Source organism: Mustela erminea, chromosome 4 (genome assembly GCF_009829155.1).
Source record: "Mustela erminea isolate mMusErm1 chromosome 4, mMusErm1.Pri, whole genome shotgun sequence".
NCBI classification, from domain to species: Eukaryota; Metazoa; Chordata; class Mammalia; order Carnivora; family Mustelidae; genus Mustela; species Mustela erminea.
This window is the reverse complement of record NC_045617.1, coordinates 113,186,039-113,201,326: the sequence shown is the minus strand read 5'-3', so window position 1 is coordinate 113,201,326 and position 15,288 is coordinate 113,186,039. Positions and strand designations below refer to the sequence as shown.

The 15,288-nt window shown below is 37.5% G+C and overlaps 1 long non-coding RNA gene, 1 other non-coding gene and 1 pseudogene across 2 annotated transcripts in view; 1 reads left to right on the top strand and 2 right to left on the bottom strand.

Moving 5' to 3' along the window:
• LOC116588828 overlaps positions 1-15,288 on the bottom strand; it is a 146,495-nt pseudogene that overhangs the window by 58,555 nt on the left and 72,652 nt on the right.
• The window catches only part of LOC116588829, a 146,660-nt gene that overhangs the window by 97,612 nt on the left and 33,760 nt on the right, over positions 1-15,288 (bottom strand). The gene's annotated exons all lie outside the window — the stretch shown is intronic.
• LOC116589536 lies at positions 12,118-12,225 on the top strand. Its single transcript, XR_004285312.1, has one exon. It is a non-coding gene; the product is annotated as a U6 spliceosomal RNA (small nuclear RNA).

The window sequence follows — 15,288 nt, the reverse complement described above, 5'->3', positions numbered from 1 at the left end:
TCTTAAACAAGGATTTTGTGAACTATATTGTTATTATTTTTGCACATACACCCAACATACACTGGTGAGACAGGAAAATGACAACTTCAACCGGATACTTGGATTCCAAAAAGGGAGGAACAGAGGCACATAGCAATCACTGATCCATAACAATTATGCAGTCCTGTCCAGGACATGTTGTCTGGTCCACAAGTCTAAGAACCGGGTATGTTCTGGGCACCTGGATGGCTCAGTTGCTAAGCATGAGACTCTTGATTTCTGCTCCGGTCATGGTCTCAGGGTCCTGAGATTGAGTCCCATCTCGGATTCCACGCTCAGCAAAGAGTCTGCTTGAAGATCCTCTCCCTCTCCCCTTCCCCACTCTCTTTCTCAAACAAATAAATGAATCGAAAGAAAGAAAGAAAGAGGTATTTTCTTAATAGAAACCAGTTCTATCAGTCATTTCCCAATCCTGTATTTTCCTCACCTTTTGTCTTTCATTTTTAGCTATTTTAATGTAACATGAATTTGCCTGAATTTGATAGTCCTTCCTTTGGAGAATTCACTGTTGTTATATCTGTAGATATTCCTTCTGCCTCATCCTCTCCCTTCCCCCTTCTGAAATTTAAATCATGTAAATGTTAGATTTTCTGAGTCTCACACATCTCTTGCATTTTCATTTCTTCTTTAGGACTTGCGATTTCCACATGAAACAGATTAACAATAACAGAGCTGGAGAAAGCACACTCAAGTGAATTGGGAATGAGTAGAATGTCCTTCACTTTTTCAAGTGAGTTTGTTGTTTCCTCAGACTATTTGGTCTTGGGATAAAAAGGCTAGATTGACTCTTGGGTAACAGCTAATAATATTCTACGGCTGGAGATAGATTAGGCCAATATAAAAACAGAAGGTCCTTTACTGAAAAACAGGATGGAAAAAGGATGGGGGTAGAGTGCACAGGGTTAAGGTATAGGGCACAGGGAAGGTATAGTGCACAGAATCTGCATTAAGAAAAATACTATTACTTCTCCTATCTTCAATCCAGCACCCTTAGTCCAGACAATTTTTTTTCAGACATTCTAGTTCAGCACAGTATTTATCCATTCTGTTTTTATCACCACCCAATAGGAGAAGAAAGAATAGATGAATAAAGAAATAATGCATATGTGGTACATATTTTCCCTCACCCATTTTATCAGTTTTCAATATTTAAGGGCAGGAGAACTTTCCTAGGATTTTCCAACTCACAAATGCTTTAAAACACACACCCCAAGAATGTGCTGGACTTGCTGCACAGTCTCTTGCCCCCATGATGTATAATTTAAATGAGGACTTTAGTTGGTAAGAGAACGGAGTGAGTGTGCTATAAGCCAGCTATTGATGCTTCCCAAATAGCCACGCTCTGCTTATTAAAAGATGATGAGGTGAACCAGTATCTTATAGGAGCCAGGTTTGGTAGGAAAGTAAATTGATTCTCTCCTTCACTTGGATGGAAACAAAGGTGTTCTCTTGCATTTACCTAAGAAATAAGACTTTCTTAATACAAAGAGGATATTAAAATTCAAAGCTTTAAAACAAATAAAATAGATACTTGAGCATTGAACAAACAAAACAACCCTTGAAATCTGGTATAGCCAAAAAGGCACTGCACTTAGGCACCAAAATCTATCCCAGGTATGTCACTTACTAGTTTTGTGACCTTTGGCAAAATACATAATCACTTCAAGCCTCAAATTGTACAATCTTAAAAGAGAATGGGAGATGCATGCAAACTCTACTTCCATCACTATTTTGTTAGGAGGATAAAACAAGATAATGCACATGAAAGCACTTTGTAACGCCTTGAGCACTGTGCTGATAGAAGACATTATTTTTGTACCGATACCTATTACGAGAAAAATAAAAGATTAATTCAAGACTATGCTGCATGGTTATGAAAAACTCTGTACTTTACAATATTCAGTTATTTTTAAGAATCCCATTGCCATAGGCACGAACATTTAATCAGTCACTGGAAGAAAAAAAAAAAAACACCCCCAAAGAGCTTTGCCTAAGAAAAGCTGATACAAGAGTCATACCATGCTTCCATCTTAATCTCCCTTCAACATCCTCTCACCTTTCCTGGCTGCATACTTTGCATACTTAGAGTTTTAGGACAGTGTGTGTGTGTGTGTGTGTGTGTGTGTGTGTGTACACATATACATACACATATACACACACATACATATGAATTGCAATGGTGCAACAGAAATAGATGCCATTATCACGGTTGGTAAAAATCTAGCTTTAGGGGCAGTATCTGCAGTCAAATGTGCAGCTAATCCAGTAAAGCTTTGTTTGTTCTGTTATGGAAAAGGCATGCTGAATCTGCATGTAAGTAAAGAACATTTTCTCCCTTAGGACATTATAACTTCTGCTGATACACCTCACTGCTTTTATCATTCCGATAGAATCTTTAAAACAGGAGAATATAGGAAATCATTGGTAGAAAGATAGATAACATGGAGTTACCATAAAAGAGACTTAACTCTGAAGCTATTTCACATTGTTGCTAATGTAGGCATGAAACAGAGACACAGACTTTTTTGCTTACTTAGCAATGTCCTATTTTTCTTAGCTATTCTTAAAGACTCAATAAGGACACCTTTTTACATCATCCTTCCAGATTCTAAAAATAGCAGGCAAAAGTAATGTGATAGGGATAATATAAAAATAGCTGCTATTTATTGAGTATCTACTCTGGATGAGGCAGTTTATATAAACTGTCTTATTACATTATTGGTCTTTGGGATCATTACAGGTAGATATCATAATTTTCATTTACAGATAGGGAAACTAAGTCTCAGAAAGGTTAAATATTTGATTACATAACACAACCAGGTAAGTGGCAAAGTGGCAAAAATATTTTATGGAATGACTTCCCTCATTTGCTAGCAAAATCTGTTAACTTGGTTGTCGGGCATTTGGGAAATGGGAATGCTGCTTTTTAAAAATTTTTCTTGATAACTGATGAATAATCAGGGAATTTGTTATAACTACTGACACTGAGTTATCTTTTTTGTCCACTTTTCTGCCTTTGTATATAATGGATACGGCTATTTTAAAACCTTTTTGAAATAAAGACATAGGCTGAGGAGAGAGGCAAAAGGAGTATGAGGGGAAAAAAAAAGAAAGAAACCTGAACATAACTGATTTTCCTTTACTAACACAGAGCATCAAGTTGTTGTTTTGTACATAGATTCTAGTTGTAAATGAGTAAGACTCAAAATGATGAGATGATTCTATTATGGAACACTATCAGGACTCTTTCACTTGGAAGAGAAATAAAACTCAAATCAAACCAGCTTGAAAAAAGGTGGAGGGAGGATTTATTTGGCTCCAGTAATAGGGAAATCTAAGGAAAGGGGCTAGATTTGGGGTCATAGCCAGATCTGGAAGTTCAAATAATAACATTTTCCTTCTTTCTGCCCTCTTTGCTTTGTTTTCCTCAGTGATAACTTAATTCTTAGGCAGGTCTCTTCCATGCATCAGAGTAGGTGGCCACCAATAGTATACCCTCATTATAAGCAGCATTCCAGAAAAAAAGGCCACACCCTTCTTTTCACAGTGTCTCTATCAGCCCACCAAATGGATGCTATCTTTTTTTTTTTTAAGATATTTTTTATTTATTTGATAGAGAGAGAGAGAGAGGTCACAAGTAGGCAGAGAGGCAGGCAGAGAGAGAGGAGGAAGCAGACTCCCTGCTGAGCAGGGAGCCCGATGAGGGGCTCGATCCCAGGACCCAGGGATCATGACCCGAGCCGAAGGCAGAGGCTTTAACCCACTGAGCCACCCAGGTGCCCCTGGATGCTATCTTTATTAGAGTTATATACCCACAATTGGACCAATCTCCATGTCTAGGAGAATGTTCTGATTAAGCAGCTCATGATATCTATCTACCACATGTGGGAAGAGAAGGACAATGGGTGACATCCTCATGCTCTTCTCCAAAAGTAGGAATATATAGGGCAAGAAAAAAGAAGTATCCATTATTTTACTGAAAATCCCTAAATATTTTCACTATTCCTTAATAGTGACATTTCTGACATTTGCCTCCCTTTACCTGAAAGCAGACAACAGGAAAAATAAAAACATATTTGAAGAGTAACTTCTGCTAACTATATTGAGATTAGTCAGACTTCTGACTACTCATTCTGTTTGCAGCTTCCTAGAGAAAATCAGTTGGATCTTTACTTCTATTAACACAGGGGAGAGAATCCTCTTCTTCCCTTGTCCTTGCCTCTTTGCTTGAATGAGCCACTAACTGATTGGAGCAGACAACCACTTTCTTATAGCTTAAAGCCTTTGGGTACCAGTAGTTTTCTCATCTGCTCAAAATGTGCAAGGGAAAGAATGACTCTAGAAACAAAGGAGTCATCAACATGCATAATAATTATATTTATAATACTGAAAACCTGGACAAAAGTTTTGACAAAGAAATGTAATGCTACTTCTGTGTCGGGAAACTTTAGTTGAGTGCAATATTGGAAATTTGGTACATCTCAGTGGTTTATGGGCACAAATATATTGGCAGTTTATAGGATACCATGAAATGTGTCCCTCTCCTCAAAAACTGGAATTCTAAGATCACTCTCAAAAGAAAACAGAAGTAAACAAAATCACCATAACAATTCTAGTTCCTGGTATACCAGCATTGGCTGTTGCATATTAAAAGATTTTTCTCTATATAAAGGAAGAATATGTCAGAAAAGAATTAATCAGCCATGGAAGCAAAATTAGGAAGGAAAATTTTAGCATTATATCTTTAAGAAGTCTCTGGGTAATGGGTATCTTTGAATAGATAATCTGACCTATTGGATTCCCAATTGTTGAGATGATGTTCATACAGTAGAAAGATCATGGGCTTCAGAGTCAGATAAACCATACATAATGCAAATATTTATTTAGCATCTACTGTGTTCCCAACACTTCCAGACACTTATGATGTGTCGATGAAGAAAACACACACAAAGATCCCTGCCCAATGTCAGAGGGCAATAAGCATAAGCATAATTAAGTAAATCATACAGTATGTTAGAAACCCAGTATATGCTACGAAAAAGAAAACACAAGATAAGATGTAAGGAATTGAGAGGAAGGAAAGGGTATCATATTAATTTGCCTGGTCAGGGAGTCCTCGTTGAGAAGTGATATTTGAGCAATGAACTGAAGGTGATGAGGTAGTTTCCAAGCCAGCATCTGGGGAGGAACCATGTCAGGCAGAGGAACAGCTAGAGCTGTGACCAGAAGAGAGAAACATTCCTGACACATCTGAGGAATTTTAAGTGGACCGGGATGGCAGGAGTTAAGTGAACACAAGGAAAAGAGAGATAAGGTCAAAAGGAGACCACTGTAAGCCACCGTAAGGACAACTAGAGCAAGTGTGAGATGAGAGTGGCAGGATCTGGGATGATAGCAATGAAGGTGGTAAGAAGTCATTCTTTGGAAGGATTCCTGCATTGTTCAGTTGGTTAAGCATCTGCCTTTAGCTCAGGTCATGATCCTAGGATGGAGCCCCATGCCAAGCTCCCTGCTTAGCGGGGAGCCTGCTTCTTCCTCTGCTCCCCCGCCCACCCGCTCCTTGGTTGTGCTTGCTCTCTCTCAATTAAAGAAATAAATAAATACAATATTTAAAAGAAAAGAAGTCATACTTTGAATGTATTCTGAAGGTGAAATAAATAAATTTTCTTGAAAGACAGGATGTGGAGTGTGAGAGAGATAACTGTCAAGAAGCACTCCACGGATTTTGGCCTGAACAACTGAATTCAAACCCCACCTCCACCCCCTACTAGTTATGTCTCCGTTGGTCATTTACTTTACTTCTCAGTATCATCCTCTATAAAATGGGGCTCAAATGGTGTCTACTGAACAGGATGATCATGAGACCATTAAGTGAGATACTGTTTGCAAAGCACCTCATAGATGGGAGACAGCAAACAAGTGGCCATTATAAGCCACTTCCCTTTAAATTTTCATTTTTATTTTTTAATTCCAGTGTAGTTAACATAAAGTGTTAGGTTTATAATATAATGTAGATGTACAATATAGTGTAGGTGTACAATATAGTGGTTTAACAATTCCATATATTACTCAGTCCTCATCAAGATAAGTGTACTCTTAATCCCCTTCACTTATTTCTCCCATCCCCACCTTCCCACAGACCTTCCCTCTTGTAGTCATTTATTTTCTATAGTTAGGAGTCTGGTTTTTTGGTTGGTCTCTTTTTATCCCCCCTTCATTCATGTTTTGTCTCTTAAATCCACATATGAGTGAAATCATATGGTATTTGTCTTTCTTTGACTGGCTTATTTCATCTACCTTATACTCTCTAGATTCATCCATGTTGTTGCAAATGGCAAAATTTCATTCATTTTTTTATGGCTGAGTAATACTCCATTGTAAATACATACCACCTCTTCTTTATCCATTTGTTTATTGATGAACATGTAAGTTGCTTTCATAATTTAGCTATTGTAAATCATACTTTAGTAAACATATGAGTACATATATTCTTTCAAATTAGTGTTTTTGTATTCTTCAGGTAAATACCCAGTAGTATGATTACTGGATTGAAGGGTAGTTCTATTTTCAATTTTTTGAGGAACTCTCCATTATGTGTTCCACAGTGGCTGCACCAATTTGCATTCTCACCAACAGTGTATGAGGGTTCCTATTTTTCCACATCCTTGCCAATACTTGTTCTTTCTTGTGTTCTAGCCATTCTGACAGGCTAGAGGTGATATCTCATTGTGGTTTTGGTTTGCATTTCCCTGATGATGAGTGATGTTGAGCATCTTTTCATGTGTCTGTTGGCCATCTGTGTGTCTTCTTTGGAGAAATATCTTTTCATGTCTTCTATTTTTAATTGGATTAGTTGTTTTTCAGGTGTTGAGTTGTGTAAGTTCTTTATATACCTTGAATACTAACCCTTTATCAAAATATCATTTGCAAATATCTTCTCCCATTCAGTAGGTTGTTGTTTATATGTGTTGGTTGTTTCCTTAGCTGTGCAGAAGCTTTTTATTTTGATGTGGTCCCAATAGTTTAATTTTGCTTTTGTTTCCCTTGCTTCAGGAGATTTATCTAGAAGAATGTTATAGCCAATATCAGAGAAGTTACTGCCTGTGCTCTCTTCTACAGTTTTTATGGCTTCAGGTCTCACATTTGGGTCCTTAATCCATCTTGAGTTTATTTTTGTGTGTGGTGTAAGAAAGTGGTCCATTTTCCTTCTTATGCATGTAACTATCCAGTTTTCCCAATACTATTTGCTGAAGAGATTATCTTTTCCCATTGCATATTCTTGTCTCATTTATCAAAGTTTAACTAAGCCACCTCCCTTTTATGATTCCCTCTCACCAAGCCGACCTCAAAATATGATTTACTGTGCTATCATTTTTACATCCAGAGGAAGACTGCCCCACCTGAAAACCCTCAAGAATCTAGTAATTTAGCCCCCAAGAATCTAGGAATCTAGCCTACTGCCCCAGCCAAAAAGTCCCAAGAATCTAGTAATCTAGCCAATAATTGCACTGTTATTCTAGTTTCATGCTTGAGTCTTTCTGAGCCCTACTATTGTGAGTACAACCCTGAGAGATCTTATCAATTCTTAGTGGTTTACATTTATACTGTATAGTATCCCCCCAAAGTCTGCCACTTCTGAAGCCCTTTGAGTGGACAATTAGTCACTTCTAGGCACATCCTAAGTGTTCTTTAATAAGTGTTCTTTAATAAAATTACATAAATATTTGAAATTAGGATTCACCTAAACATCTTGTAGAGTTTGGCAGCTGCATTACTTTAATTCCAGTAAACTAGATTTAGAGACATTGATTGTGCTCCATAGTGTGAAAATCTAAGAAAGCCTGATTTTTTTTTTCAAGGACTTTTTTTTAAAGATTTTTTTAAATTATTTTTTTATAAATAGGCAGAGAGGCAGGCAGAGAGAGAGGGGGAAGCAGGCGCCCTACTGAGCAGAGAGCCCAATGAGGGGCTCCATCCCAGGACCCTGAGATCATGACCTGAGCCGAAGGCAGAGGCTTAACCCACTGAGCCACCCAAGTGCCCCATCACGGACTTTAAACATATCAAAAGAGAACATTTTGGATTATGACTGTATTAAAATCCTAAAAAAAATACTAGTTATTAAACACTTAAAATGTAACAGGCATTGTATTAAACAGTTTACATTTTGTAATCTCATTTAGCCCTCAACACAATCCTTCAAAGCACTATTAGTTTAGTTGGGCAGGTGAAGGACCTAGGATCATGGAGGGTCTAAACCCCAGTGCCTACACCTGGTTCGTAAGCAGTGAAACACTTGTGAAGCCAGGTTTTCCCACTGGCCTTAGTGCACTTTTTTGTTGCTATTTCCGTATGTTAGCTTTTTTTGGTAGAGAGAAGGTTGCTTCATTTTGTTTTGTTTTGCTTTGACTATTTTTCACTATCAAGCAATGATGGACCTTGTTTCCTTTAACTTTTTGTTTGCTCACTTGTGTCATTTATTTATTTATTTATTTATTTATTTATTTATTTTTTATTTGCAGCATAACAGTATTCATTATTTATTGCACCACACCCAGAGTTCCATGCAATCCGAGCCCTCTCTAATACCCACCTTTGCTCTCAACCAGACTTCCAGGCACTGCGGAGTGGGAAAGACACTGGAAATAGCAATCATAAGATATGCTCTGCAGAGCCCTGGACTTACAAGTAGTTATCCTAAAAATGATTCCTTGGCCAAATAAAGTCTTATAGTAAAGATAGTATCTTAAATCATGTTTAATCTAGTAGTTTCCAAAATTGTTTGACCACATATCCATTTTGTTGGAAAATAAATTTAATACTCTGAGATTAGTTCTGTGGGGCAAATTTTGAGAATAAGGCTGTGGGGATTAGGAACAAAAAAGTCATTTGTCTGCCTTCGCAGGGGGCTCAGGAAAGAGAAGCTGAAGGTTTTCTCATGAAAATAAGGTTATTATAATAGTGAAGAAACAGAAAGAATTTCCATGTTATTTGATTCAAGCTGCTGAAAGTCTTTGCAATCCAAGGCAGAAAAGTGAGTAATGATGCCGTGGATGACAGATCAAGCATTAAATTTAGAATTTGAATTGAAAAGCTGCTTGTGTAGAATACAGGACAGCTTCAGGAATGGACCCTGAAATCCTGTCACACAGATTGGGCCTGCGACACAGTGACAAAGCCCTGACTGAATGCTAGCCTTTGCCTCTTCAACTCTCACCCAAGTCCAGCCTATATATATTGTCCATAAGAACCAGGTTTCATTTTCAGAAACATAGGAACCAAGAAATAAACAAAACAGGAAATGGTAGCAAGTCTCCCTTCATTGTTATACATCTTCAGGAAGAGCTTGAAATGATTTTTTAGAAAGGAAGCTGCCATCTTACACCACTTCTCACCAATCCTGACCAACAATGGAAGAAATTAGAACACTGGGTTGAGGGTGTCTGCCTGTGTTGCCACCCCCCAATTTCACCTCAGATCTGAGCCCTTGTGAACACCAGGTGGTCACTGATCACTACAAACCAACTTCGCTCCTGATAGTCTTCATTATCTAGTATTGAAATTAAATTACTGAATTAATGATGTTATGAATTTAATTTAATATTAGCTTAGTTGTTTCTAGGAGGATATTTTATGCTTTGAAAGGAATACCCACCATCATTTTTATTTAATGTTCAACTTATTAAACTTATATTCAATTACCAAAACTATGAAAATTAAATTTTGTTAAACAGGTAAATGTTGATTAAAGTCTTAATCAAAATCTCTTAAATGATGTAAATAGTAGTTATAGTATAGTAGAGTATAGTATATAGTATATATAATATAGTATATATTTACTATGACTACCTCTTTTGAATAAATTCCAAAAACAACAAAATGTGTACAGACCCACTGAGTATAAAATTTGCTTTTTTACTTAAAACCAATTTTGTAGGAATTAAGACCTGGGTTTATTTTTTCTCAGTATTTCTCCATTATTTGTATTTTTCTAATTATTATTTATATACCTTCTTTTGCTATTGCTTTTTTTTTTTTTTAATCTAACCTACTTCTGTCTTCCTCCAATTAATGCTTCAAATTAGTTGAGGTTCCAAGATTTGGATAAACAACCAATTGATTTTTGGCAAAAGCTAAAGAATCTAATTGCTTCTCCAAAGTGAATTATATGTGAACCAGTAGTCATGTGTCTGAGCTTTATAGTTTTGCATTTTATACTTTAACTTGATTTTTTAGGTTACTAAGAATTTTAAATTCATGCTTTCACCTACATTTTTTGCAACCTGGCATTTTACTCCTTTTTATGGATTCTGAACTCTTGCATGGCCAATGCAACCTATCTTGTTATAACTTATATCATCATGCTGTATAGACTTGGTCTGTTAGCATTATCAGAAACTCATATACACTTTGTTATATCATATTATTAGAGACATTATTGAGGTCTCATCTTCCAAAATATAAGGCATGGAATTTGCTCTATTATTAATTCCCATACATCTTGTTAGTTAATCCATTATCCTAGTACCCCCAGTGTTTATTCTTTTCTACATGGTAATTACATAACATCCCCCTTCTGATACATGCAAAATCCCATTCTACCAGGTTGCTCAGTATACTCACCATAGAAATGCTTGGTCTTGTGACTGTATTTCCCAAGTGTATTTGGCTTTTTCACTTCCTACTTACACAGAATAAAAGTGCTTATCTAGATAGGCTGGGAAGATGGCAAAGTAAGAGGACCCTAACCTAACCAGAACTTGTCCCATGGATATAACTAGATACTACTCACATCAGTGTAAATAACCCAGAAAATGACCCCAAAACTGGCAGAACAAACTCCACAACTGAAGGTGGAGAAGAGGTCACATTGAAGAGGGTAGGAAGGGCAGAGACACAACAGGGAGTAGAAGGAAGCTGCAGGCCTGGAGAAGGGCAAGAAACACACTATCACCCAGGAGAGCCTGCATGGGGAAGATGAATTCCCATAACATTTGGCTTTGAAAATGAGATGGGTCAAATATAGTGAGTTCTTACAACCAGAGGGAAATAAAGTCTGGAATTTTAAAAATCTGTAGGCTCAGCTCCAGGAGAGGGCAATAGAAAGCTGAGTCCTACCCTTAAAGAGACAGCACAACAGGCAGGCCACAGAGATACACGACAGAGGCAGCAGTTTGAAAAACACTTGGGCCATATGGGAGGGAGAGCCATTTACTCATCTCAGAGCATGGCCCAAGGGAGATTCTTTTAGGAGCAAAGCAGCTGGCGGGTGCCATTCTCCGACCGCCACCCCAGCATAAATACATAGCCACCTTTGGGAACCGGTGAAGAAACAACATTCTACCAAAGAGCCAAACAACTACCAAACTTGCTTATACCAAGCCACACCCCGCCACACACACCCAGCACTGGCAGATGTGGCATTTCTGATCATGTTTGCCTCAGTCCCTGCACTGTGGATCTCCTCCCCCAGAAGACATGTGTAAACCTTGCCAACACCACATCTACCCACACACACATTTCGTGGGGCCTTGGTCCTGGTGGCAGCAGTGGTGGCAGGCACTGCAGAAGCTGAGACAAACTTTGTTTAAACAGCATGTTCTGCGTGGTCCTGATCCTGGAGGCAGTGGCAGCAGCAGGCCTCATTTCACAAGCAGACCAGTGGGTCCCTTGTTAAAACTGCACCCCACCCCAGCTGGGGACCAAACACTGCCCACAACAGGCAAAGAGAATCTCTGCACTGGACTGAAGGGAAAAGATGCCAGGCAAAACAGCAGGCACATGTAATACACTTAGGAGACACTCGCTGAAGCACCAGGGTTCTGGGAACAGGGAACACTACACAGCATGGCACTATAAGACCTCTTCTTTTTGCTGCTGTTGTTGTTGTTGTTTGGTTTTTTTTTATTATTATGTTCAGTTAGCCAGCATATTGTACATTTATAAAGTATATCTATACTTTATAAAGATAAATTTAATGCACACCTATATATGCATAATTAGTATTCCTTGCCTTATTAAAATCAATAAAATAAAAACACACCACTATATTTTCCTTCTTTTTCTTAGAGTTATTGTGTGCTCGCTTCGGCAGCACATATACTAAAATTGGAACGATACAGAGAAGATTAGCATGGCCCCTGCGCAAGGATGACACGCAAATTCTTAGAGTTATTGTGCCCTTTATACTAACATCTTTGGAATTTCAAGGATTTTTTAAAAATTTATAGATTTCTTCTAATTCTGACCAAGTTGTTACAACTTGGCCAAAAGAAGTTTCATTAAGTTGTCCCTTAGACCAGATCTAAGCACAGGAGTGTGTCACAGTATAGAAATGCACAGCTACGGGGCACCTGGGTGGCTTAGTGGGTTAAAACCTCTGCCTTTGGCTCAGGTCATGATTCCAGGGTCCTGGGATCGAGCCCCACATTGGGCTTTCTGCTCAGCAGGGAGCCTGATTCCCTGCCTACTTGTGATCTCTGTCAAATAAATAAATCTTTAAAAATTAAAAAAAAAGGAAAGAAATGCACTGCTGCTCGCTCCTTTTAGCCACATTTTATATGGTGCTAGAAAAAATATATATATATATTTTTAAGATATAAGTTTACTTTAGTTTTTACAATAAAACACCATAAATTGCTGCTTCCTTACATTTCTTAAAGAATGACTTCAAACCAGATTGACATATTCCATATTTTTAAGCCCATGAGAAATTATTTTCCATCAGCCTCTATTCTGCTGTAGTAAATGAGCCTTCTATCTGGGTCAGGCTCATGTGTCCTCCTTCATGTCTAGAACTGCTAAGGTCCCACAGTGCCAAGGCCCATCACTTGTCATCTAATTGCTTGCTACCCATAGCACCACGTGTGTTCATAAATTAAGTCTGAAGTTTCCAGTCATTGAATGATTTCTTCTACCTGCTGAACAATGAAAATGTCCTCATGGAAAAGTCAAGAATTTTTGGACATTTTGCTTTTAGCAGATTATATCTGGCAGATTATTTACATTGGCATGTACATTTTCATGTTCCTCTGTAAATAAAAAGTCCTTATTAGTGAAATACCCTTTTAAGAATTAGACGGTTTCTCAAGTTACAAAGCTTTAGAGAGAGACGGTGGGAAGGACTCTTGTCCAATACTTCCAGATTTTTGAGCAGCATTTCTGAAGGATGCCTGCTAATAAACAAGAACAGGAATGTGAAACCACAGGCAATCCCTTTGGTAAATATAGGTCCCGGAGGGCAGCAGCTATTCTCCTCTTCGTCCCTAGAGGACTTCTACTCCCTTAAAGAAACCCTTTTCCCTGCCATATTCAGAGGCACTTAGTCCTTTGGCAAAACCTGTTTCCTTCTCTGAGGTGTCCTCTGCTGTTCAGTGTCATCCAAATGTTTCCTGGAACAAATAGCCTAGAGATAGTATAGTCATTAGCTTATTAAGCATGTATCATAACTTGAGTGCTATGATCACATATCTTCTCAGTTAATCCTAACAACAACCTATTGTTAATCCTAACAACAATACTATTGCTTTTATTCCATTTCCCAGTTGAGATAACACAAGCTTTGAGTCGAATTAACCCAGCTTGGGCAGGACAGTATAAGGATTCGAACTCACAGAACCACCCCTGAGTTTGTATTCTTATTCCTTATCCCTTCTCATCCTTGCTTATGTCCCAATTTCACATTTAGAGAATGTGCCCCCCATCACAGATTTTATATTCCATTAGCCTAATCATCACCAATTCAATTTAGATACAATCCTAGCAACAGCCACCATTCCTTATTTTTAAATTGTAATTGACAGTAACCTAGAAACCACATGCTGTTTGCAAACTATGCCCATTAAGTTTATATAACATCAAACATTCAACTTCTCCTGTTGTTCACCTGCAGCTTCCCTTCTGGCTTCTTATCACTGAAATCAATTACAACTTCATGTTCTTGCCTTTCACGTGTTGTCAAATCCATTCTCACAGCACACGCTTAGGCTAATTGCGTGAATTCCGTTCCCCGGAGTTACTGGCTTTGAAAGGTTGCTGAGCTCTTCCACCTGGTCACCGGCACACACACAATCTTCCTAAGATGATACCTTGGCCTCATTTTGATTAACTCTTTTCAATTCTCATATGTAACATAGTTCTGAGTGTCAAAATTATGACTTTCAAAAAACAATGAAATATCAAAGAATGCCTTCTAAGTAGCATAATGCAATTTGAATGGTACTTAAACAGTCCCAGCATATACAAGAGAATTCTAAATTGGGAAGAGACATAAAAGTCACCTAAAATAATCGCTTCATATTTCACATAAGAAATTTAGGTGTTTGCCTGTAGGAAACAGCTATTAACAAGAATATACTGGACCAATAATAGTAGTTCTAAAGTCCCTGATCAAATTCAAAAGCAAATTTTAAACTTCTACATTGGGAAAAGTGAAAATGTCAGAGTCCACTCACTGCATTTCTGAAACAATACTGGCTCCATCTGGTGGTCGAAGTAATGATTTCCAGTTAATAGCATTCGTGTTTATGATTAATAAACAAACTACGCTTCCTTGAACTGTAAATGTCTGATTGCATCCAAGTAACTGAAGAATTTAAAACATAAATGTAGTCTCGAGAGTCTTATCATTTGTACCTGTGATTAGCCTCTTCCAAAGAATATCATGATTAATACATTGTTGTTTAAATTGGAATTGAAGAAGAGGAAAAAATTCAGTATAGAAAAATTAAGGTACTTCTCCATCTATCCTTCAAGAGAAATGTGTGTTCAACTGAAAATATATCAATATATCTATCATTTTAAAATATCAATAAAAGTCATTACTTTTTAAATCAAGGTGATATAACTAGTAGCAATTTATTATTTAATATACATTGTCAATTAAGATGTAAAACACACACATAAGTTATTTAATGATTCTAAAAAGCCATGGAAGATTTATACTTTACTATCTTTTCTATTCCTGTTCTTTGAACTAATAAATTAAAATGTAATAAGAAATTGCTCTAATCCAATTGGAAGGAGAAACTCTTTTTGTGTTTTGTGTAGGGGATATTGTCCAAGGTTCTGTAAAAAAGCCATTTCAAGCTAAATTTTTTGTATTTGTTTACATTCAAGAACAAGAAACCTCAATTTTCTTCAGGTTCTCAGTGTAGTTTCCGGCACCTTAACTGTTTATGAAACCCTGAAAATTAGTTACACGGGTGGGTTCAGTTTATGAAAATTTATCATTTGTGCACTTAACAAGCT